Source organism: Bubalus bubalis, chromosome 1 (genome assembly GCF_019923935.1).
Source record: "Bubalus bubalis isolate 160015118507 breed Murrah chromosome 1, NDDB_SH_1, whole genome shotgun sequence".
In the NCBI taxonomy this organism is placed as follows: Eukaryota; Metazoa; Chordata; class Mammalia; order Artiodactyla; family Bovidae; genus Bubalus; species Bubalus bubalis.
The window spans coordinates 32,128,808-32,155,282 of NC_059157.1; the positions used below are offsets into that span (position 1 = coordinate 32,128,808).

Below are 26,475 nucleotides of genomic sequence, written 5' to 3' on the forward strand. Positions count from 1 at the left end.
CTTTGCGACCCCATGGACTGTAGCCTGCCAGGCTCCTCTGTTCATGGGATTTCCTAGGCAAAAATACTGGAGTGGATTGCCATTTCCTCCTCCAGGGGATCTTCACAATCCAGGGATCAAACCCACATCTTTTGCATCTCCTGCATTGGCAGGTGGGTTCTTTCCCACTGTGCCATCTGGGAAGCCCTACTGGTTAAACTTCTAGAGTCACTCTTCAAAATTTATAATATCAAAAAAATTTACAAAGAACCCATAGGTATTAAGATCATTTTTTGCAAATAGGTATTAAGGTCTTTATTGACAAACAAATCTGGATAATCATTAATTTTAAAAAGTTTTAATTAAAAATTTTTTTGTAAATTTTTTGCTCAGGAAAGTAGATTTTTTTTCCCCTGCTAGTTACAAGGATAATTAAATTTCACCCTCACCAGAGGGGCGGGACAGTTCTGTCTTTGGCTGTAAAGGTGGCAGGGATTCTAATTTACTATTGACAGTGCTTCTTTCACTTTGATAGATGTGAATTCAACTTCATTTATTGAATGCCTATTATGTGCCTGAAACACCTTAGATACTTTGGCTTGAAATGCCATTTTTAAACCTCACAGGGCAAGACTAGTTTAAAATTAATGTAGAAAACTGTATTTCCATTGTTTAAAGTACTCTGTAGGGGAAAATGCACTGTAGGCAAATTTCTACCTGGTATCTGTCTTGGTTCATTAAAAACAAACAAACAAACAAGTGTGCTTAGGGTCCTGCTGGGGGCAAGGTAGGAGTTTACAGGGAACCATACAAAGGTACACCTTAGGTACCACATGAGAAGAAATGAATTCTCTAGAAATGGGGAGGTGAGGGAGAGTAAAGAGAAAAACAGGTAGAGACAGAGGCTGACAGGTGAGGAAAACTCCAGTGACTGTATATCTAGTCCTGTTGGCTTTCAGTTTCTGGGTGACAGCAAGCTTCAGGGGCTCTTTCTTCTAGACTTGGCACAAAGGGAATTAGGTCTTTCAAAAGATGAGAGGAATTGAAAGGCAAAGTAAGGGCATCTATTTATTTGATGCAAACCAAGGTGACTTTAACCCCCCAAGGCCGTCCCACCGCAGTCTGAAGATCCTGACCCATTAAGGCAAGTGTCCAGGTGAAGAGTTTGACTCAAGACTGCACAGGTGTTTCGTCTACCTTCCTTGATGGCACTTTGACTCCAAAATAGAAACCACTGTGAAAATATGTAGAACTCTGTGTTATTTTTGGCCAAAGGCCTTTGCAAGATCTTCCAAAAAAGATTTGCACAATGTGGTTTCCTTCACATGAATTTTAAAGATTAGGGCAGAACAAGTTAGAGTATTTTTGAATTAATTTCATAATATTACTCATTAGATCAATATATCACAGTGTCACTTTAACTACAGAGTCCAATATAGCTTTCAACCAGATAATATAGGTGTCTAGAATTAGTAGAAAGGCTCTAATATTTAGGTGCAAGTCTAGGTTGAATAACTGTGCCCTTCTTGTTTGTGTTGTAGAATCGATGTTGGGTAAATTTCCCGTCAAGAAATGTCTGGTAGTGTTTCAGAAGGATAGTTATAATGAGGACTTTTCTAACTGGAAAAAAAGTAGTTAGATTAGTTGTGATTAACAACAATTTATGATTAGTGAGCAAGGTCCTAAATTATAGCAACATATTCACTCCATAAAAAGCTTATTCCATTGCTTGCTGATTTTTTCTAGCAATTTTAATTTAAAAAAATGTAGTGTCATAATCAGCAATAGGAAAATCCGTGGCTGTGATTCAGATAAGCAGGCATCTTTTTGCCCACGCCTTAGGTGATGTGAAGAGACACCACTGAAATGGATGATAAAATGGGCTCAGTGCAAAAGAAAAGAACCTATACAGAACAAAGCAGCTTTGATAGTTTTCAGACTGAAACCAGTGAAAACACATCACAGTCCACCCTTCAGGGATTTCTCCACTTGTCTACAATTTCTCTGAGAATTGGGAAATTCAGGTTCTGGACATAGCTCTTCTGATGGGCTGTGTAATCTTGCTAAATCTTAGTTTATCTGGGCTTCAATTTTTCCCTCTAAAAAGGGGAATATCTCTCGGGCCTTCTGAATCCCTTAAATGGCTGTGCAAGAGTTTCTTCCTACTCCTTTAATGTTCTAGGATAAGAGTTTTCAGTTCATAGGTATTTCTATTCATTTCTCATTTTCTTCATGTTTTTCTTTTATCCATCCTGACTTTCCACTGGCCTGATTGTTTGTCTGTCCCTCCACTCACAGTATAAAGATCAAATTTTATTTTGAAGAATGAGTAAAGAGTAAAGAAAGAGTAAAAGGGGTCAGTCATTTCCATATGTTGACATTTTAAGGCAGATGTGATTTAGAAAACAGCTGTTCTCAGCTTTATTCCACTCCATATTTTAACCTTCCATGTGTTGCGATACCAGCCTCAATCTATTGTCTGTAAGAGGTGAGAGGTTCTCCATTTCATAAGGACAGCACTGATGATTAATGAAGCCAAGAGAAGCAGTAAGGTATGCATGAGCCCTATTATTATGTGTTGTTATCATATTGTTATCACATGGTTTGTTATTATATCGTTGGTGGCAATCACATCTATTTATTCTTCTCAGCTAAGACTTACATCTCTTGCAAGGAAGGTCTCTTGTCTTTCATTGCCTGTGTATCCTATCAACAACTTCAAGTAAGGTGGGCCACAAAGAGGAGGCTCTAGGTGTAAGTATAGTTTAGAGCAGGGGTCCCCTACCTCTGGGATCTAATGCTTGATGATCTGAGGTGGAGCTGATATAATAAAAATAATCCTAGAGATAAAGTACACAATTAAAGACCCTGATGCTGGGAAAGATTGAGGGCAGGAGAGAAAGGGGGCAAGCGAGGATGACATGGTTGGATGGCATCACCTACAATGGACATGAGTTTGAGCAAACTCTGGGAGATAGTGCAGGACAGGGAAGCCTGGTGTGCTGCAGTCCAGGGGGGTCACAAAGAGACAGATACCACTGAACAACTGAACAGCAACAATAAAAGTACACAATAAAAGTAACGTGGCTGAATCATCCCGAAACCGTGCTCCACCCCAGTCAGTGAAAAAATTATCCTCCGTGAAAACGGTCCGTGGTGCCAAAAAGGTTGGGGACCACCGATTGAAAGCACACCACTGGTTTCCTGCCTTCAAGAGATCACAGAGTATCACCACACGTTAGGACCCGAAAGAAACTTACAGCTCCTTGTGGAGCCCTCTTGCCTTCTTACAGCGAAGCCAGTGAGTATGACCCCAAAGACAAACATCTCCTCTATTTACTAGTGATTCTAAATATCCCTAACATGACCGCCTCCTCATATTTCCTTAAGCAAAAAAGTAGAGAGAGGCGTTATAATTTGCCTAAAGGCATCTATCAAACCGAAAGAACCGCTGTCAATAGAAAATTAGAATGCCCTCAACCTTCACAGTCAAACACTACTGCCCCGCCCCCTCTGATGAATGTGAAATTTAATTAATTATCATTGTAACTAGCAGGAAAAAAACAATCTACTTTTCCTGAGCCTATAATCAGAACGTTTATAATTTTCTATTTCCTTTTTTTTCTATTTCAAAAGGGTTGAGAAGATTTGTCAAAGAGTTAAATATATATCCATATCCAATTTCCCTCCAATTATGAAGAAATAAACCAACTTCAGGGCTTTCTAATACCTGTTCGACTGTGACTTTTGGTGCCTTTCGGGTCCAAAGGCAGAAAGTATGAGAGACTATGTAAAGATGACCTTTCTCTGCTGAGACAGTATCTACTCATGCCTAAAAAGATTTGAAAATTCTTAAATACTCTCTTCTGCCTTTTTCCCTATCCTATTTCAAATCAATTTCCTATTTTTTTCACATTCCTCCCGGCTGGCAGCTGCCCCTTCTGGGCCTTTATCTGGCAGGAGGAAGACAGGCAGGCAAGCAGTTGCCTGTTCACTTGATGTCGGTCCTGTTCCCGGGCTGGAGACAGAATGTCTGATCTCCATATTGTTAGCAGCTTCCAATTGCCTCATCTTCAAAAGCAGTTTAATACTTGGGTCCACAGGCTGGGGTCCCCTGTCTTTCTTTTCAGTGGGAATTAAAACCTTTCTGTTCTTTGAAAGAAGACTTCTGGAAAAAAGAGAAACAGTCATAATAACCAACCCATAAGTCAGGTCACTAAAGGAAAAAAAAAAATTCACCTGCAGTGTAAACACAGAGGATGGAAGAAGTCACGTAATAAACACTGTATTTGTCGACTGTCCGAAGCAATACAGTTGAAGAGAAATAGCTTTCAGTCTTGCAGGGACTCTCCCAAACAAGACCAGAACTTCCATAAAACCACGGAACTGATGAGGACCACCGGCAAAAACCATGAAAAGACCTCCCCTCGCTCCCCAGCACAGACAGCTACTTGAGCGAAAATGGCATTTAGCCTTCTTGATGTGTTTGACTTTGCATCAGATGCTTCTTGGTATATAGCCAGAATTATATTTTTATAGACTTCAGAGATGCCAACGAAAGAACAACTTGTGTCCCAGAGCTTCCCATAGAAACGCCCCATATCTTTCCTCTATCCATTGTTGTACTGACTCCTGAGGAACTGATGTGCTCAGACCTTCTGTTCAGCTCCTGTGGCTGCTCTCACCACCCCCTTCTTCCCCTGCCCCACAGTGGTCCAGCCCAGCTAGGACGAAGGACTGTCACTCTTGGTAAGGATTACTGAGTTCTCTCATTTGACTTTCTTTCCAAATGGATTTCTAAGTCCTTTTTATTTTTTCTTGTAGTGCACAGGAAAAGAAAAATATCATCTGGTCTAATCTCTGGAATAGAGTCTTATAAGCTCCAGGAAAACAGGGGAAAAAGGCAAGCTTAAAAATAAAATATACGGATACCCTATTCTTCTATTTTTAATTCTAAGAAGTATGATCATTAAGTTCTAAATAACATACAAGATACACATTTCTGGAAATCAGATTCCTCTTCTGATTTCTCTCTCTCTCTCTTTTTTTTTTAAACTCCAAGTTGTTACCATTTGAATAGTCATCTCCTGTCCCTGGGTCAGAAGTAGTGGGAAGACTTCTGTTTTCAGAAGTACCTCCTGCATCCATGCTTTTTCTTTAAATTTCCAAAAAATCCTACCCAATTTCTCAATCTCTTCACATCTACCCTAGATGCATCGACAGCCTGCGCCACGGTCCTTGCATCCCTACTCCAGTCCACATTTGGGTCAGACCTTCCAATGACTTATTAGCAAATGCTCCTCCCACGCTCAAAGCCTCACTGGTTCCCTATTGACTACAGAATAAACCCCATCACCAACCATTATCCAGGAGAACCATCTTAGTCTTATCTTGCACTTGACATAGGCTTTTTGTCACATACACCTCTCCCCCTTTCCTGTCACTTTATCACATCACTCCCTCTGCCTAGATGATCTTCTTCGGTCGCTCCCCACCACTTACTCCATTCTTCCTTTCTCTCTCTCTCTGTACCCCCAACCTGCCTTTTATTTCTCTCTGATTTCCATAACCACTGCCACCTCGCAAGGCCTAATTGACCAGTAATGAAAGTGCCAGTCGCTCAGTCATGTCTGACTCTTGGCGACCCCATGGACTGTAGCCCACCAGGCTCCTCCACTTGTGGGATTTTCCAAGCAAGAATATTGGATGCTGTTCCTTTAATTCCAATTGCCTACCAGGCTCATAGCCAATCACTCAATGGCTTCAATAGGATGTCTACGGGCATCTAAAATGCAACATGTTCAAAGCTAATACAATCATCTTTGGGGAATTTCCTGGTGGTCCAGTGGTTAGGACTCCACACTTTTACTGCTGAGGGCCCAGGTTCAAGACCTGGTCAGGGAACTAAGATCCTGCAAGCTGCCCAATGCAGCCAAAAAAATAAAATAATATAAAAATAAAGACCTCATCATAGTTGAACCAAAACCCTGACTTTGAGTAGTTCTCCTTTAAAAAAAATGAAATGAAATAAAATAAAATAATCATCTGCCACAAGCTTCCATCTCTTCCTGGGTTCCTGGAGTCAGTGAACAAAAAAATCTGTGTCCATCCAAATGCTCAAGAAACTTGGAAGCTGTTTCTTTTATTGGCACCGCCTTCCCCATTCCCTACATTGAATCAACCCATAGGCCCTCCACCATTTTCACAATTTTCATCTCTACCATGTCTACCTCTGTTGATGCAACCATCATTTTTCACTTGGATGTAATATCATACCTGCCTCTATTCTTACCTTCCTCTCACATTCTTCATACTCCATTCAGAAAAATCTTTCAAAAAGACGCAAATCATCATACCAATTTCCTGACAGAAAAATTTTGAATGACTCCCCACTGCCATTGTGATAAACATCCCAATTCCTAAGTAGACCTGATGAGACACTCTGTGACTTCACATCTCCTTGAACTTTCAATCACAGTGACAATTTCTGGCACCGTGCATAGGATATGCCTAATCTTTGGACTAGCATCCATCTTCTCTTAGCTAAGTCCTATTTTTCCTTCAGTCTCATCTTAGATGTCTCCTCTTCCTGACCTGAAAGCTTTCCTGTCCCCTGGTGGCTGCTGCTGCTGCTAAGTCACTTCAGTCATGTCCGACTCTGTGCGACCCCATAGATGGCAGCCCACCAGGCCCCGCCATCCCTGGGATTCTCCAGGCAAGAACACTGGAGTGGGTTGCCATTTCCTTCTCCAATGCATGAAAGTGAAAAGTCAAAGTGAAGTCGCTCAGTCGTGTCCGACTCTTAGAGACCCCATGGACTGCAGCCTAGATGTCAGTAATCGATCAATAATATGCTTGATTATTGCATAGTCATCAAATTAAGAAAACATAAAAATCACACTTATTGCATTCTACATATTGCCTTAAAACTAGAGAATTGGAGAAGAACACAGAAACAGAGGCAGCATTATTATTTCTGACAGGCACTGGTGGCATGTTAATTTGCAAAAATTCTTGTGAGTCTGGAAGATGCAAAGATTATCCTCCCGTTTGTGGAATATGAACAGTCATAAAGTCCTCAAGTACATTCATACCTGAGTTCAAATTCCGTCTCCTGGGACTTCCCTGGGGGTCCAGTGGTTGAGATTTTGTGCTCCCAGTGCAGAGGGCAGGGGTTTGATCCCTGGTTGGGGAGCTAAGATCTTGCAAGCCACACATTGAGGAAAAAAAAAATCCTGCCTCTTCCACTTACTAGGTGTGTGATCTTGAGTAAACCACTTGCCATTTTTGAGCCTCGTGTATGTATGTAAATTAAAAATAATATAATACCTGTGTCACTGGATTTTTGTTAAAATTAAATGAGATAATCTATGAAACATATTTATCATAGGACTTAAATATACTAGAAATTCAAAAGCAGGGTTCATATTTCATTCAACATTCAATCTCTCACAGTATTAACTATGTGTAGACACTGAATAAAGTTGGTCTACCTGAACTGAATTTGAACTATTGGATTAATTACCAACTGTAGCTGTTAGATAATTACTTGATCCTACAGTAATAAAGGTTTATAAATTTGCAAAATGTCAAGGGCAATCATTTGAATTTGATCTGTATTGGTAAGGCAAAACAGTTCTACTCCTTGGCACTAACAGAAATGTTAATTCAATTAATCACTGTAGGCAATAAATTATTCAAAAAACTAATACTGGATCTAAAGAATTTAAACTGTAGGTGTGATATAAGTTAAAACAAGTATTTAAGCATTTCTATTTTTATCATACTCATTTATATCACATGAAGAAATTGCTTATGCAATTTATATATGTAGCACTCAATCACTGAGTTAAAAGCTAAAATTAAACAATTTTCATGGACACAAATAAAAATTAGAGTAGGTTATTAATGTCCAACAATGCCAAGCAATGCTTAACAGTCCTATGATATTATGGAATTGGAGTAGAATTTAGAAACAGAGGCAGTGTTATTGTTTCTGAGATGCATTTGGTTGTATGTTAACTGGCAAAAACTCTGAGTCTGGAAGATGCAAAGATTAGCCTCCTGTTTCTGGAATATCAACAGTCACAAAATCCCCAAATATATTTCACCAAAAAAAAAAAAAAAATGGAGTTGGTTAGAGTCTTTGGAAGAAGTTGTCTCAGGATCTCTTGGGTCAAAAGATAGAATATATTTCCTAGCACTGGGAAATATTAGACTTTACTCCCTGTGTGCCAGACATATTTGCACCCAGACTAAACAGTATTTATCCACTGTGCTTACTGGAACAGGGAAGCACTTATATCAGTCCAATGCCCTTCATAAGAATTAGTTTCCATCAGAGTCAGGAAAACTAATGATACAAATCATTCCCCTTATTATTTTCTTTAGTATTATGTACTTCCTCTTGGAGAAATTAAAATATTCTGCTTGGAAAATTTAGCAGAGTAAAATACTTTTTAAAGGCATCATATATTAAAAAAAATCTTTGTTATTTTAATGTATGCATTTATGATAAAATATATGGGCTGCACAAGTCACACAAAGCTTTCCAAAGATCCCTGTTTTTGGCTTCATGGCATCATTCCTGGAACTCTGTCTGTAAGTGATTGATGGAATTAAAAGCTGACCCAAAGAAAACCAACTATTGGCAGGGCCAGCATCCAGTAAATGTCTGTCAGGATTGCTCTGACCAACAGGGGCTGCACTCTGTACTAGATGGAGACTAGAATCCATTGATCAGATCCTGTTTTGGAGAAGCTGGTTCTGCAGATAAAATGGGGAACATCAACCAGCAGTGGTGTGAGAAGCAGAAGCAGAGAACTTGTAACCTAACCAGATAACCATACTGGGTAGCGATGGGTATTTCTCAGTGCTCCCTCCACTCCCATAAAACCTTGCTCAACCGTTGCTCATGTGTCATGATTGACATTTGTTTCTTCCAGGCCTATGGACACGGGTTTCTGTGTTTTTCTTTCTTTGCCAAGTTTCTTGATCATACTTCCTTACCGCCTAGGTAACCTGAGTACCTCTAAATCTTTATATTCCAAAAGCACCCACTGCAGTATCCACCAGCATTCTCTCTCCAGGCTGGTTTTCTCCATAACAATGGTTAGTTAATATTTACTCACAAAAACTGAGCTCGTAAGAAATGTCTCTTTAAAAATGTGTTGTATTTAGAGCAAATACATTAGCATGCTTTTTTTTTTATTGCCAAAATGTTTTGAATAATCATCTGTCAATCACATTTCCCTTTTGTGGGAAGAGAAAGGTCAGCAAGTTGGCAAAAAAAAAAAAAGTGACGGCTCTGGATAGGGTTTTGGTAGGTGGGGATAAAAGTCACTTCTCATGTACACAGCTGCGTGTAATGAATGCAACATGTTTGAGGCCTATTCTTGGATCAGTTCCCCTACATTTTAAACTCAACTTTTCTTGGCAAGATTTCTGGGGCCATACTGTGTATGTGTCTGAATTCCTTCAGCCAAAATCTCTTAATATGAAAATTCAGCAGTATTGCAGTCTGTGTAGATGTCATGACTCAAAATCCAGTCTGTTTTATGTACCCTGTGACTCCGGACTGACCTCTTTATTACTATGGGCTTATTTTTAGCACAAAGTGATATTTATCTATGTCATTTTCTAAGGCCATATATAAAGATGGGTATATATATTATCCTGTAGACTTATAGTTTACAAGGAATATGTATGGAAGGAAAGCATTTTTTAAGTGAATTAACAGAAAACACATATAACCCAAACCACAGCCTGGCTTTTACCTTAATGAGTAACAATTCCATTGCTGAAAAGGGAGCCAAGCAATTTCCATCCTGGGGAACCCGGCTTCCTTTCTCTCCCAAAGGAGAAGTTCCTCTCAAAATATGGCCACCCCTCCCTCAAAGCAAACGGAAACTCCCTTTTGCATGTTTAAGGTTTCACTTCTATATTCTGGAATTAAGGCTATATTTAAAAAAAATAATTTTTCAGAAATGTGATCTCCATCACAAATACATCTGAATGTGCAAACGTCAAAACAAAACAAAAGTTATAACACAGATTCTGTTCAACGAGTATAAGTAAAAAGTGGAATATTCTCCCAGGTGAAAAAAACCCACGATGATGTTTTTAAAAATTTATGAATCTGAAAAGTCTTATTGACTGGGTCCCTAGAAGTCATTCAGCACATAAAGAATTTAAATATCAAATCTGAACAGTAACACAAAAAGATTTTGAAAATAAGCTAGAAATCATGAACAGATGCCTCAGCATGAAAGAAATTAGAAATACAAATATGCAAAACTGAAAGGCAAATATTTTGGAAACATGTTTGGAAATTCAATATTTTTCAACAGATAATGAACATGGGGGTATTTTATTTTTTGTTTAGAAGATTGTGAATTATTCTATAAATTTAACAATTAATCTTAATATTTTAAATTATATTTGTCAAAGTATTAAGCCTAGGTTCAAAATCACATAAAGTTTTAAAATACTTGTCGGATCAAGTAATGAGATAATAACAGGTTTTTGTTTCATATTAAAGAAAGTGATCTGGGCCCAAAAGATATTAAGATATTGAAATAAGGTCTAAATATTCTGAAATACAATTAGTTTACCACAAAGGACATTAATGACTAAATTAATCTCTATTTTATTTTAACTTCTGGTAAAAGTAGGGTTCTAGTTGTACAAAGGAAATTGACAACACAATGAAAATGATGAAAAAAGCATCCACTCATGTTTTTCTTCATATTTCTGAAAAGAGATTTACCTAAGTGTCAATGGTGGTGTGACAGTCCTTTGTCATTACCTTGGTAGTTGTATTAACTATGTTCAGGTCACTTCTTTGATTTAAAAATTTTTCTAGGGCAGTGTATCTGCTTTCATTAGTTTTTTTTTAAGTCAAAGATTAAAAACTAGATAAAATACTGCATTCTCTGTGGTTCTCCAATATTGGAATGTGGAAGGAGCTAAGCTACCCATGCAACCAATTACTTTCTCCGGTAAATCCATTATTTGTCAGAATACTGCAAAATATCCATGAGAACTGAACTGATGGTCCATGTATAAATACTGGCACTGCTTAAAGTAAAAGAGACATTTACTCCCAAACCAAATTACATTTGGAACATTTTGGAAAGAAATGCATAATAAACCATTGCAGAAATCCTAACATGTTCAATTTCCACTTTGAGTGTTTTTGATTCAACTCTTTTGTGGCCAACTCAGTTGAGTTCATTCAGCAAAAGAAAGCAATATATTTTGATAGAAAGAATGGAAGCAAGAGGTTTCAGAGATTAACCAGGGATCAATCTGGTCTTGACTAACCATCCTTGTGGGCACTTTGAAACATCTGTGTTTCATCAGACACTCCTGAAAATGCAGGGCATACCACCATGGAAAAATTTCCTCCAAACTCTCTGCCTTTCTAATGGAATGTTTTACCAAGATTTGTTTTATATGTTTGACAGAAAATAAATTACTAAGATATAGGAGATTGTCTGAAGATTTGTGATCCTTACAGAGTAGGTTAATATGAGTTAGACAAGATCAGCCTTTAGGATATGTAAGAAATATAAATGTTTTCAGTAGTTGTCTTAGGCAAGCGGAATAATATGGATTGCTTGATCCTTTTTTTTTTAAAGAAATTTAAAACAATAAAAAACAATTCCTTGATCACTCCAGAGACTGTAATTCAGTTCACATAATCGCCTAAATTATATAAAATTTATTTTCTGAAGCCATTACTTAAAAGTACAATGGCTAGTCTGGAAAGAAAAATAAAGAGTTAATGAGTCAAGTGTTTATTTCCTTAGATGATTATCTTCATTATTAAAAGCAAAATAATGTAGCAAGTGGATACTCTCAAAAAAGTCTAAAAATAAGGATCAATGTACAAGCACTCAATTTTGATATAACATCTCAGATATCTTTCCTATCTATGTTATGCCATATCATCAAAATGATATAGTTTTTACATAATGTATTTTTCTTAACACAGTATACCTTATTTTACTGTTCTGTTGATTGTTTCAAGTTAAGAAAATGATGGATAAAATGTTAATAATACAGATTAAAGTAAAAACTCTATTGTGCCAGTAACCATTACCTTGTGAATAACATAAAATTCTTGAGTAAATAAATTTCCAGTATTTTTATTTTTAAAACTTTTTATTTTCTATTGGGGTCATTAGTCATTCAGTCATGTCCAACTCTTTGCAACCCCATGGACTGTATCCTGCCAGGCTTCTCTGTCTATAGGATTCTCCAGGCAAGAATACTGGAGTGGATTGCCATTCCCTTCTCCAGATATCGGGGTATAGTTGATTAACAATGTTGTATTGGTTTCAGGTGTACAGTGAAGTGATTAGTTATGCATGTATCTGCTCTTTCATTTAAGTCATTACTGGTGAGGTTAGATATAATTTTAGGAGATAATGTCAGCAAAACTTTAACTCATAAAAATGGCACTCTTCTCTATATTATTCTTTCCTTTTAAATTCCTCTTAACCTTGATTGTTAAAAAAAACCAACAAACAAAAAAAAGCAAGTCTGTGGTTGGAGAGAGGAGGATATTGATAGCTGATGCTGCCCCTAGCAAATGTACTCACTTCTCTATGGAATTAAATTAAAAACAGGTCAATTTAGCTCATTTTAAGCAGATTATATTAATTTTATCCATTTATTATTTCTTTTAAGGGTAGTAACATGGCAAAATTTGTGCAAAATCCTCAAATTAAACACTTATTTTGAACATTCTTATATTGAAAATTTTGGGTCATGTACATTTTTAAAAATTCAGCCTAAATCAGAGACAACAGCAATTAAACAGTCAAAATGAACAAAATTGTGTAAAAAATATAAACCAACAGGGAAAATAAAGTGCTAGAGAAAAAGACTTTAACTGAAAGCTTCAAATCTGAGAAATGAAAATGCAAATTGCCATTAAAGATTTATTAAGATATTTTTACACTGAAATTTATAAGAAATATTCCATTTACATTTTTGCTTTTTGTACTTTTTCAGAAAGTGCTGCTAGTTAAATTGCCACTTTTAATGTTTCTAGAAATTTTTAACTTTTTCTATTTAGCTGTAGACTATTACCAATTGCAAACAAAAAAAGTAGGAAAAATTGGACCAGTTGACAATTTAAAATATAACTGAATGACAATTCTTAGCTTATTTACTGTAGGGTTTCTTTTTCATACACTTCATTTTAATTCTCATATACTTTTACAAGTAAAAATGCTTTTTCAAGAATATATTTGTGGAACACTGATAATCCTGCCTTAATTTTCCTTGAGTAACACAACACAGTAAGATAAAGTAATAGAACTGCTAAGTATCTTTTTTCCACTAACTATAATATGGGTAAAGAATGACTAAAGTTAATGTAAAGTATAGGTTTAATAGTCACTGAATTTAAGTGAAAGTCAAGAAACATCTAAATGTTCTTCTTCATGCCTTATAAGTAGCTCATTAGAATATATTAAAACTATTTTAATCTTAAAGTATGGCTTATTAGCAACTGCCAAAAACATTCTCTCAAAATTAAACATCTTATTGTTATGGTTGATGATAAACAGGTGTTTCTTATTTTAAAAATAAATTGGCCATCTTGGAATTTGAAGTATTAACATATGAAGCTTTGCATACATTTTAGAAAACATGAGTGCTTTGTAGTGGTATTGTTCCCTTGCTCACTGCTGATTTTTAACTTTCAGTTTATTTCACTGAACTTCATTAACTCCATTTTTAAAGCCTTTGGAGTGAGCAGTTTTTCAGAACACTGTCTCCTTAACACTGGACATTGCCAAGCAGTCTGAAAGAATAATGCAGCCATATTGACCACAGCTGTGAAAACTTTCACATTATGGATTTCATATTCAGAGCTATTTGGGACTAAACTTTAACTTCTGCAAATAAAAGGTGATCTGGAAGAAAGGGTTTTAAGGATGTGAAGAAATAACTAATATCTTCTTTATAACCCTCTCCCCACCTCTTCTTCTGTAAATACTTCATACAACCCGACCAGAACTCTGAAAATAAAATGACAGTAAAGAAAAATTTTAAATTCATATGCACATGAACAAAGGGAAGAGGAAATGCAATGACAGCAGAAAAGGATGCTGACAAATTTTGGAAGATGGAAAACAAACAAAATGGTGATAATGGTGAAGCAGAGGGAAGGGGTTAAAGCCCAAGGGCCATCAGAAATGAAAACCCACCAAGCGCAAGCTGATTCTTTCCTTCAGACCTTAGAAAGTCTTGGGAAACGGATGACTGGTGTTCCTGAAGTCTGATGTGTGGAAAATTAATCTTTAAAGTAATCTTATTCAGCACACCTTAGAAACTATTTACTGCCTACTTTGTACATTTAATAAAGGAGAGTTCAGGAACTGAGGAGAAGGCAATGGCACCCCACTCCAGTACTCTTGCCTGGAAAATCCCATGGACGGAGGAGCCTGGTAGGCTGCAGTCCATGAGGTCGCTAAGAGTGGGACACGACTGAGTGACTTCTTCCACTTTTCACTTTTCACTTTCATGCATTGGAGAAGGAAATGGCAACCCACTCCAGTATTCTTGCCTGGAGAATCCCAGGGACGGGGGAGCCTGGTGGACTGCCGTCTATGGGGTTGCACAGAGTCGGACACAACTTAGCAGCAGCAGTAGCAGCAGGAACTGAGCCAAATTGTTAAGGCAGCATAATTTTGAAACTGGGAGCAAGGACTATGGAGCAAGACTGTCTGACACTAGCTCTATGACCTCCGCATCTTTTACTTTCTGAGCCTCAGTTGCATCATCTGTAAAATGGGGCACCAATGCCACCTACCTCATAGAGGTGCTGTTAAGTATTAAATGAGTTAGTATGTACGTGGCTTGCTGAGAATTGTGCTTGGCAGTTGTAAGTGATTATTTTTTCAATAAGGAATTGTACTATGAGAGGCAAAATTAAAAAATTTGTTCGCATACATTTAGCACATTTTTTCCCCAAGAAAGTTCAGCCCAATACACAGTGAACCTGAATGGCAAGTCGATTCTAAGATTCTAATTTCAAGTGATTCCTCCAGAAGGGATGATTTCCAGGTCTCCACCAAATCCAGAGAGAATTCTTAAATTGGTTCCTTGGGATCTTTCTTGCTCAGTGATGCCCTAATTTACACTTCATAATTTGCAGCCTGCACGTGAGGCATTGTTGAACAGTCTGAACTGAAAAGAAATTCTTATCATAATTAATTTTTAAGGCAGCAGGGACTTGATTATGAGGTTACCCGAAGCCAACAACAGAAGCGGCGATGTCAATGTGACAACAGGTCAAAGTAACGCAGGGCCGCCTTCCAGGCCACCACAGAATTCATGTGTTTTGGTTTCAAAAGATGCAACTTCACTTCATGATGCCATTGCAAAGAACTACAGCCCACTGCTTACTTGGCCTTAGCAGCTTCTAATGTTACAGCTTACACTCCTGTAAAAGGGATTTTTAAAAAAGTATAGCTACCCATTGATAAATAGGCACCTTTACTGCATTTAAAGAATTTTGCATGGCTTCAGAAGTGTTTTATGACAGAGGGCTGCATTTGCATTACAAATAGTTTTTATATAGATAAAAAAAGAGAAGACTGAGCTTGGAGATGAGGGATATTTTACCAGGATGTATTTAGGAAGTTATCTTAAGACAGTTTCCTCTTAACCGCAGTGGGATTCATCTCCCAGGGCAATTGCCTAAGAAGAAAATTGCAAAGCTGGCATTTAAATCCGACCTTCAACCAATGGTAATCCAGGATGACGAACTTCAGCGGGAACCTGGGAATTCTGAAGGGCCATTACAGCCTCTGAAGTCATGGTCGGGAGGACCTTGGCTAGCTGATTCAGATCTCCATAAGCTCCAAATCAAGAATATGAATATTCCCTGCTGATTAGAAACAGCTTTGAGTGTTTCTTTTCTTCATAGCTCATTTCATTTTATTTTCTTTTGTTTTAAAAGAATCCTAATAAGCATAAATATAGAACAGATCCATATGAATGCGAGAGCAGACATCTCAGTTCTCTTTGATTCTCACATTTCGCTTTCTTGCTCATCCTTACTGCTCTGAATCTGAAGATAGTTATGGCCAGAGGTTAAACAATGACTAACAGAAGTTCTCTCTTCTGGAGTCTTTTGGGAATTCTCAGGAGAGCACCCAGCAACAAATGGGAATTAAGACAATACACCTCCTATTTATTTTATCTTTCAAAGTCATACATACAGTATGTAATAAGGGGAGAAACTCTGATCTAGAAGGATGAGTGTATTGTGCCGGGGCTTAAGTTTATTCCTCGCTTGGCCACTGGCTTAGGGAAGTGACACTGCATAATCATTAGTGTCTCTAAACTGTCACTTACTTTGGGGATGGTATCTTTTCTATCGCCTTTTTCTCAGCGTGACTGGCAGTGAGAGGACCAGAAGATAACAAAGGATGATGATAATAGACGTGAAGATGAAGATGGGTAAGGGTGATGAAGATATATATACAAGGGCCCACAGAAATTTGGGTTTCAACTAGTCTAATAGGGAAAGTTTATTTTTCCTCCCCAAATTGGAGTATAGTTGATTTACAATGTTATGTTAGTTTCTATGACACAAATGAACTTATCTACAAAACAGAAACAGACTAACAGGGAAGGTTTTATTCCAAAATGTCACTTCTCGGGTGACACTCCACGCATTTCAGAATTACCTTCCCAAGCTGTTCTGCAAGCTGTGCAGTGATGAAACCTCGCTAGTCCCTGGAAGAACTAGATTTATTTCTACGGCACTCAACTTTTTTCCCTTGCACTTATGTCAACTCCTGGTCATCCAGACAATGTATATGCTAGAAGCAAGTGGCTTCCAAAATGGAGAAGTACATAGGACATAAGAAAACTTGCCTCTCCACTTTGAGATGTGACTTCTAAGGGAGTTAAATAAAACCCAGAATGCCAAACTGTTGATTTATTATTGGTTTGCTATCATGGCTCCAACCTAGAATATCTTCATAACAACCATTACTTTAGACATACCTATAGTTTGGTATATATCCATTTACCAATCCTAATATGAATGTTCATGATATACAATCATATTCAAAAGGTTTCACTGCCAAAGAGACCATAGTTAAACTTAAATTTTCCTTTAATTTCTATGAAAAACTGTACCTATGCTCCACTTTTAAATTTTATAAGGGCTCTAGAAACTTCCAGACAAACCTCATCATTTCACAGAAGAATCCCAGGGGCCATACCTCTCAAATTATCAGCCATACGTGGGAATAATAAATACTCACCAGGATAGTACAGTATGTGCGTGCGTGTGTGTGTGTGTGTGTGGGTGTGTGTGTGTGTGTTTGAGAGAGAGACAAAAAGCGAGAGATGCACAATAGATTATTCTCTATGGGTGACTGGGACCAATCATGTAGTAATCTAAGTGACAGTGCTTGAGCCAAGTCAGCTGTTCAGCATTAATTCATTTCGTAACTACAAATAGATTAATTTAAAGCAAGACTTCATCCACCTTAGAACTGCACAATATTTGCCTCCTGAAACACATCTATATTTGTGAGAGTCAGAAATTCATTCAAAATATAAGGTTGCCTGCAAATTGGGCAACATTATAAAAATCAGAGAGATTTGCTCAAATCCCACTTCTACCACTTACTGGATTCAATCAGACACATTTCTTAGCTTTTCTTAACCTCAGTTTCCTCATCTGAAAAGTGGGGATAATAATACGATTTACTTTATAGGGTTTATATAAAAAGTTAAATAAGATCATGAGTAACATACGTTTAGCAAAGAGGCAGCACAATATGCTCAGGAAGCACTTGTTATGGTGATTAATAATTAAAATCTTTAAATGAATAAATAAATAGAAGATCCTGGCAACTCACAATTGTCAGCATTGATCTGAAGATTAATTCTCCAAAACTATTTTAAAAATCACCTTCTATATATAATCTCCTTGTGACTTCTATGTCTTCTACATATAATCTCCTGTGACTCTCATGCATAACCCCAAAGGCAGAATGTGAATCAGGAGACAGGGACTGGCCACATCACTCTAAGGGCTTTCATCTCTTACGTTCTTGGTTCCTGTCTCCCCCACAGGTCCCAGTTCTGTATCCGTGAACCCCTAGTAGACCCAGAAACCCTCTTTCCACGTAAGTAAAGCACATTATGAATTCTACAGGTAAACACACGTTGCTCCTGAAGAACCTGCTGGATATGTTCTTTGTCTCTGACTTGTTTCCTTGACTTGTTATCTGAAAATAAAAGTGAAGCCGTACCTAACAGGACTGTCCAGCTTCTCCAGCAGCATCGCTGTCTACCGCAGTCTGACACACTATACCTTTCAGTTGAAATATTCTACTTTTCTGGACTGATTTTCTTTGTTCACCAATATTTTCAAAAATATTTGTTCCCAAGGCAAATCATAGAGCATCTACATAGATAAATACTTTGGAAATAATAATATAATAATCCATTTTATATTTTAATTTAAGGCCAAATTAGAGTTTTTTTTTTTTTCAAAATTAGGGATATTAAAAAACCAAATACCTGTAACATGTCTTTATGTATAAATTCAAATTTTGAAATGTAAATCTTCCTTTTGGAGAGATGTGTAGATATCAAACATTTAGTTAAAACATGAAAAATGTCCTTTATCATCTATATTTTCAATGAGTATGTTAGAAACATAAATCATCAAAATGATGGACTCTTCTTGGCTTTTTTTCTTTTTTGTTTTTGGCTCTGTCCTAAGAACATGGATTTTTAATTCTTTGCCAAATTTACATGAAATATAACTATCATTTAGAAAAATATAAATCTCTTCTTTGTCCTGATACCTATTTTTGTCTTTACTTCTTGACACTTGAATTTGGCAATGTAATACTTATTTTTCCCCCTCAAAGTGATTTTTAAGCTTTTATTGGATAATAAGTCATTTCTGGCATTGGCTATTTTTAGCTTTAGGAGACTATATTTTATGAATACTTTTTCTGTCATTGTTTTATACATTGATGTTAGCAACCAATAAAACATGAATGCAAGCAAAATGTAAAAGAATATGCAAGATAGGGGTATACTGTGCACAAAGTAAAAAGGTTGGATAATTTTTTGCATTGGTGATAATGATTTTTATATTTGATTATTGAGAAACTAATAAACATTAAAATCTTACATAGCACAGATCAATGAGAAACAAAATTGAAGATTTATTCCCTATTATTGTTTTCCATTTTGCATATTAGATTGGAAATGGAATTCACTACCTTAGAATTAAGTATTTTGTCATTCATATTTACTCACAATATACTGAATGACCCAATTGTGATGAAGACACAGAAAGGAAGCAGACAGTAATGCAGACATTACTGTAAGAATTCGTAAAGCTGCTGTAAAGACCCTGTAAGATACCATAAAACCCTGCATTGCAGGCTTAGTTTTTTTTTTTTTTTGATCAGTAAGATCATTTCCATGTTATTAATAGGGAAGACCACTTATTAGAGTATGGGCTGTATAACTGTATAGACAGATTTTTTATCTCACAACAAATTCTATCTAGGAATAATATTATTACAGTTACTTTGGGAAATCAGTTGTAACCCTAAGAAAAGTCACATGCATATGACCTGATTTAACTCATGAGTTATTAACCTCAGCTGAACTCAGGAATAAAATCTCATAAATACCTTGAAAAAATGTAGTGTATCAGAAGAAATGTTAAACTGAAATAAAAACAATCAGGAGACAGCCAGATCATGAAAAATTGCTTGATTTGAAGAACTTTTAAAGGTTAGAGCTCTGTAAGAGGTTTAAAAGACAGAAAGCAATATGAGAGGGAAAATACAAGGAAGGAAAAGATTAATATGCTCCCTGCCTACTTTTTGTTTTATGATGCTCATTTTTTTTTTTTCTAAGAAGTTACCATTTTTGCAGCTGGTCAGAAATATCACATTCCTTGATGTCTCAAAAGGTTTTATATGACTAAGCTTCACCATACTTTAACTTATATAACATATTAAGCAGCTGTTGAAAATAAAAAGGCATTATAGATATTTGAAAAAAGACACCAATGAGAAAAAAGCAACTCCTCCTGGGGTGTGCATTAAGACTACTTATTTCCTATAATATTCAAATTTTCACCAGTATTATAGCAACTAACCTTAGGGATTCTAAAATATAGGCTCCAGGTGCTTTTTACTTGAGACAATTTCTTGGTGCTTTTACAAGTACAGTTAAAAGTTTTATTTTTAATTAATTAAACATATGGTATGTTGGGGAGGTGGGGATTGGATTTATTATAAAGTGTCTCAGGATGATATGCATGCCAAACAACTCCTTTTAAATGACTATAAGTAGCATAGTATAAATGCACTTTATGATGTGAAGAAGAAAAAAAAAAGCATATCAGATCACGACTAAAAAAAATCTATATTTAAATTCGGTCAATTTTCACTTCGAGATCATTGTTTAAAATTTTAATAAGCATTTATTTTATGTTGATATATTTTAAGTTTTCCTGTTTTTAGATTGGCAACTTTGGATAATTAAAATACTTGCACACAGTTGTTTATTCACTGTCATATATGCAAGCGGGTAAATGATACCTCTCTGCTAATGAACCTTACTTTATATTAACTTAACATTTCTATATGCAACTTTTTTGCTTCCATCTTGCCTGTTTCTCTTTTCATGCCAAGTGAATAAATGAATATATGAAAGTTGATTTCTAGTAAAGAGAAATGTTCAAACCTGGCTCCCAGTCAAAGGGCCCATGTATAACATAATAGATGTATATTAGTTCTTTCCAATTTCAGAGCAAAATAATTTCAGAGTACTAATTTTGGTTATAACATTATATATTTCTTAAAGACACGAAAGTTAAACTGACTTCTTTTCTGCTGCCAAAAAATCTATAGCACATTTCCGACATTTGAAATGCTACATTCTCTTTTGGAATCAAAGACAACAGTGACAGAATGATGAGACCATTCAAATATGTCATGAGGCTTGAAAATCTTTGTGGTCAGAAAACACAGTTACAGAAGCAAGGAAAAGTTGGCCTGCCTTCTCTCTCCTGTGAGGATTCCAGCTGAAATCCATAGGCTCATGGAAAAAACGGACTTAACAGACATTTAAATATTTTGAAATGGTATGTCGATGAATAGTGTGCCACCAATTAGTATTCAAAACAAGAAAATTATCTACTGGTTTAGCCAACATCATAGGTTGAGATCTAGTGAAGTGGCACAAATGAAATTACTGGAAAGCCGAAAATTGTTTTACTCTTTCAGTTACAGTAATAGTAGATTTTTAAAAAATAAATGCAAAGCTGACATCTATTTTGTCTAAGTGATTTTGGTCTCTATCTATGTGTGCTCTGAACAATTATTTCATATATGATGTAAACAGCAAAGTTTTTTTTTAAATCTCTTTATCTCACTGCACAGCATGTGGGATCTTATCTCCTCAACTAGGGATAGAATCCGTGCCCCCTGAATGTGCAGTCTTAACTACTGGACTGCCAGGGAAGTCTCAACAGGAAAGCTTTTACACAGTCCCATAATAATAATTCTCTGGGAAATTTTATAAGGATTTATTTTGCACATTTCTTCAGGTTAGTTCAGTATTATACATGTTCTGAGTGAACCACATTTCTAGGCAAGTGCAGAATCAGAATTCCTATTTTAAAGAGTTACTTCGAACCCAAAGGGCCAAGGTAGATTTTGGAAATGTAGTTGATGCTTTTAAAAAAGAAAGTTCATTTGTCTTTTTTCATGCAGACACATCATAAAATAACTAGATTGGTAAAAAACTAATTTTTCTTAAACCATAGTATTTTGTCATATTGGTTATAAAAATGGTTGATTTCACTTAACTCTTCTTTTAAAAGAAATTAATGTCAGTATACATTTCTGAATAGTTTTCAAGTACTTTACAAAATTAAGTAACATCCACAATAGGGATAAATTTTGACAGAACAACCAGGAGCAGAGATCATGAACTATTAGGGAAATAAACCCTGGTTTGGTCTGATCTGATATCAAAAAAAGTCCAACCACCACAAATAGGCACAAAATTTGACTGTAGTTTCTTAGCAACTATAACAAAAATGAAAATGTTAAGTTACATAGTTTCCACTTGCTGAAAGAAGAAATCAAATCTATTTGCAAAAAAAAATTTTTCCAGGAACTAAACTCAGGAAGGAATATAGTATATAAGACAACGAACAAAATCTTCAACTATGATCTTACAACTTCTATAACTGTCTCACTGTGCCAATATATTCCAACCTTAGGACAATTTCGTGCTACTGGATTAAGTTATGTTCTCCTTGATATTATGTCCTCTTGATTTAAGAGATTTACTATAATTAGTGTTGACAGGATTGAGTTCTCATGTGGGTTGAAAGCTCCTCCAAGGGCAGAAACTGTCTTAGATCTACACTTGAAAGTGTTTATTAAATGAGTGATTATTTACCTCCTTCCATTAGGAACTTGAATGAAATACTCTGAATGACAGTTTAGTTGGAAATAGAAATCACTTATTTTTCCTCTGCACATCAAAAGCATTTTGAAAAAAATCTTTTGTTTTCTGTTTATACTCTTAGAAGACTTCTGTTTGAAAGGTGATTACCTGGAGGTAAACTCTCTGTTCTCTCAGGTTACTTTAGCATTTTTCTCTCTATTCTTAACATTTCAAATTTTCTTATCAAAAGTATCTTTTTCCCTGCTCTGCACATGTCATCCTTCAGTTCTGGAAAATCCTTAGTTCTAATCTCTTTGAATGCTGCTTTTCTCTATTTCTTTCTTTCTCTTTCTGATATTCTCCAAACTTGTAAGTTGTAGGCGATTCATTTATTCTCCATATTTCTTATTTGTTCATCCATATTTTTTTTCAATCTCTATTTCTTTATGCTCTCTTTGAATTTCTTAAACCTAACTTCCAGTTCACTATTTTTCTCCAACTACGTTGAATCTAGAGATTATATTATGTTTCTTCGGGCCATATTTTTCAGAATTTTTAACAGCACTTTTTCACATACTTTGCTCTCCTCTGTTGAATTTGTTTTCATAGTTTCTTATTCTTTACAAATGCTCTCCCTTCCCTTGTCACTTTGAGGATAACTAACATGCTTATTTAAAACTAATTATTTTTACTTCATATGCAGTAAATTCATCTCCCAAACACTGTTTTTACTGAGTTGCTTAGCATTAATGTTACTTATCTATCTTGGGATTTTGATTTGCATATTCATTTTGAATAGTAGTCCATATATATTCTCTCTTTCTTCATTCATATCTCCCTGTTTTGAAGCATTTTGCTGCCTTCACCCAGCCCCCTGCAACCCGAGTCCAGAACCAGATCAGTAGCTTGGAGCTCTTGTTCTGTCACAGAGCTGGCAATATTACACATCCAAATTCCAAGTCAGGGAGTATGTGGGCTCAGGTCTTGGCTAGGAGGCTGAGTCTGCTTCATCCGACCACCTCCCATACTCAGTTTTCTAGGGAGACCTTTTTTCCCAGCTTCCTTTTGCTACTCTGCAGTCCCTGGTTTCAAGCTCAGAGACTGGCTCAGGTCCAAGCCTTTGATGGATCACTGTTCGCCCTGGGCATCCAGCCGGAGACAGATTCCTGCCTGCTCCTGACTGCTTTCCTACCAAACTTCAGTAGGTCCTCACTTCCGGTTCACTTAACTGGTTTATTTCTGTTTCATTTTTCAGCCACAGAGATATTTATCTTGCTTCTTTTCTATTACTTTAATATCTTATCAGCTTTGGTATTTAGAGCCAAGGAGGTAGGAAGGGGGTGTCTGTGTGTGGACAGGGTGGAGGTGAAGGTGTAAGCACACGATGCCATGTTCACAGGGAATCTTCACTGTTTTCTCAACTACATTGCCAGCCTATGAACATAACACACCCAAGGGATGACATCTTCTCTCAGAACCTGAATTTAGGAGAAGAGACAGCTCTATGGTACTTCCGCTACCCCAGCAGCTAAACCAAGCACCCCAGAGTACTTGAATTAGACTCATCTGAAACCCTCATTTAAAATGCACATTCTTGGGCCTCTCTCCAGATTTACCATGTGGGAATATCTGAGGTTGGGAGCCCAGGAGTTTGCATTTTTGACTGCACTTGAGCCCGTTTTCTGCAACAAGTCTAAAGAATCAGTGCCTCCCCTCCTAGTTGTCAGATCCTGCTTCTGAGACTCTCCCAGGTTCTCTCTCCTGTGATCCCAGGAGGAACAGTGAAGGCTTTGAACATAACCAGCAACTTCAGACACTCTACAGGAAACACTTGTCGTCCAAAGCCCTCCAGGAAGTATCTGAAAAGCAAGAAAGCATGCAAAAAGCATCTTGCTAGTTACCACCAAGAGACAAGTTCAAGCCATCTCAAAGCTCAGAAGTGAAGAAAGCTATGAGGGACAGGCTTTAGATAACTGCCCTTGACCACTGGGCAAGGCTTACGGATAAGTCCACGTATCGAACCATCACAGCTGATGGGGCATCATAGCAGGGTAATGTCTGGTTTGAACTCTCTCCTAGACCCCCCTTCAAGCAGACTGAAGCAATGACAAGGGAAGAAACGTGAGTCAAATAACAAAAAATGATAACAAATGCTTCTCCCATGCACATTAATGGACAAGGAGAATGCATCTTAAGGGGAAAAAAAGGAGAAAATATTCAAAATATACTTTAGTTCAAATAGAGCGAATGAAAAAAAAATGCTTTCATCTCTCCCATTAGCAATGCAATATGGTAAATCAAAACTAAAGGGCGACGCTTCTGCCCAAATATTTCCATAACCTGGGAAAACTTTTCTTCTTTTCTTTTTGTTCATGTGCTCACCGTTTGTAGTCCTTAGTTTGAAGACAATTTCTCATCTTTGTCCTTGCTTTGCTGTTTAGCCCTGCCTCACCGCTTCTTAATTTCCATGTGGCACTGAGGCTTCTTGAGCATCCAAGTAGAAAGCAAGTCCCATTAATTATAGCTATGTGTTGTAACTGCAGAGTCGCAAAATTATTTTACATGGGGAAAAAAAAAAACACCATTAAAAAAAATTAGCTGAGACTGAATCATTAGCAAGGCCCAGCAAAAGGAATTACTGTGCTTCTCTAAAGACAGAGGGGACGCTGACTCTTGCATCTTAAGGTTCCGTGGCCTTCTCTCCCACCTACTATGACATCCAGATATGAGCACTGTCGAGACCACACACACTGCTGGGTTAAAAGTCCTTCTGAGTGTGCTACACCATTTCCAGAACAAGAAAATCAGAATGTCGCCTGATGAATGATTATACACATGACTACATCATCATAATCGTCTTCTTTATTACTGACATTTCCCCAGCGTATCTGACTTTCATGTTCTGGATTACACACTGTTGTTGTTTTGTTAGGATTTTAAATAGAAGGACATGATTCTTGTGAACTTAAAATTATAAAATGTAATCCAGTAATCATGGGCCTCCCAGGTGGTGCTAGGGGTAAAGAACCTGCCTGCCAATGCAGGAGATGTTAGAGACACAGGTTTGATCCCTGGATTGGGAAGATCCCCTGGAGGAAAGCATGGCAACCCACTCCGATATTCTTGCCTGGAGAATCCCATGGACAGAGGAGCCTAGTGGGCTGTATAGTCCATGGGGTTGCAGAGTCCGACTCAACTGAAGCAACTTAGCATATCATTGCAATATGGTAATCATACAGATTTTTTTAAGACCTGCCAATACCCAAAGGGGAGAAGGCAATGGCACCCCACTCCTGTCCTCTTATCCCATGGAAAGAGGAGCCTGGTAGGCTGCAGTCCATGGGGTCCCTAAGAGTCGGACACGACTGAGTGACTTCACTTTCCCTTCTCCCTTTCATGCATTGGAGAAGGAAATGGCAACCCACTCCAGTGTTCTTGCCTGGAGAGTCCCAGGGTCGGCGGAGCCTGGTGGGCTGCCGTCTGTGGGGTTGGACAGAGTCGGACACGACTGAAGCGACTTAGCAGCAGCAGCACTAGCAGCAATACCCAAAGAAAATGTCTTTTTGTGTGTGTGCTCATATCACTAAGGTATGGTCCTCAGGATGGATTTAAGTATATTATATAAGACAAACAAGCACTCTGCAGGTTAACGTCTATTGGACAAATAACCCACGTGAGTGGACGTAAGCTGTAGAGTCCTTATCACCCAGTTCTGAAGGACTAGAAGTGGAGGGAGCAGGGTTGGGGGAGAGCCCACAGCCATGCACCTGTGGGAAGGTGCCATTTCTGTGTTGGGGAACACCCAGCTCCAGCCCTGGGTCTGTGCCCAGAAGGGAAAACAGTGCATCAGAGCGCATGGGGCTGGTTCACTCAATATGAGACCAAGGGGCCTTTGCTCAGGCTGCTGGGATGAAAGGAGACATGCCGCCTTGTAACTCAAACAGGAATAGGAACTGTATTTCTCATAGAAATTGAGATATAACAGAGCTATGGCATTTTATCTTCCTAGGA

At 37.3% G+C, this 26,475-nt stretch overlaps 1 protein-coding gene and 1 non-coding gene across 10 annotated transcripts in view; one reads left to right on the forward strand and one right to left on the reverse strand.

Moving 5' to 3' along the window:
• Nucleotides 1-26,475, reverse strand: part of TENM3 (teneurin transmembrane protein 3) — a 1,064,917-nt gene that overhangs the window by 344,890 nt on the left and 693,552 nt on the right. The gene's annotated exons all lie outside the window — the stretch shown is intronic.
• On the forward strand, nt 5,811-5,883 carry TRNAK-UUU. The gene has a single exon. It is a non-coding gene; the product is annotated as a tRNA-Lys (tRNA).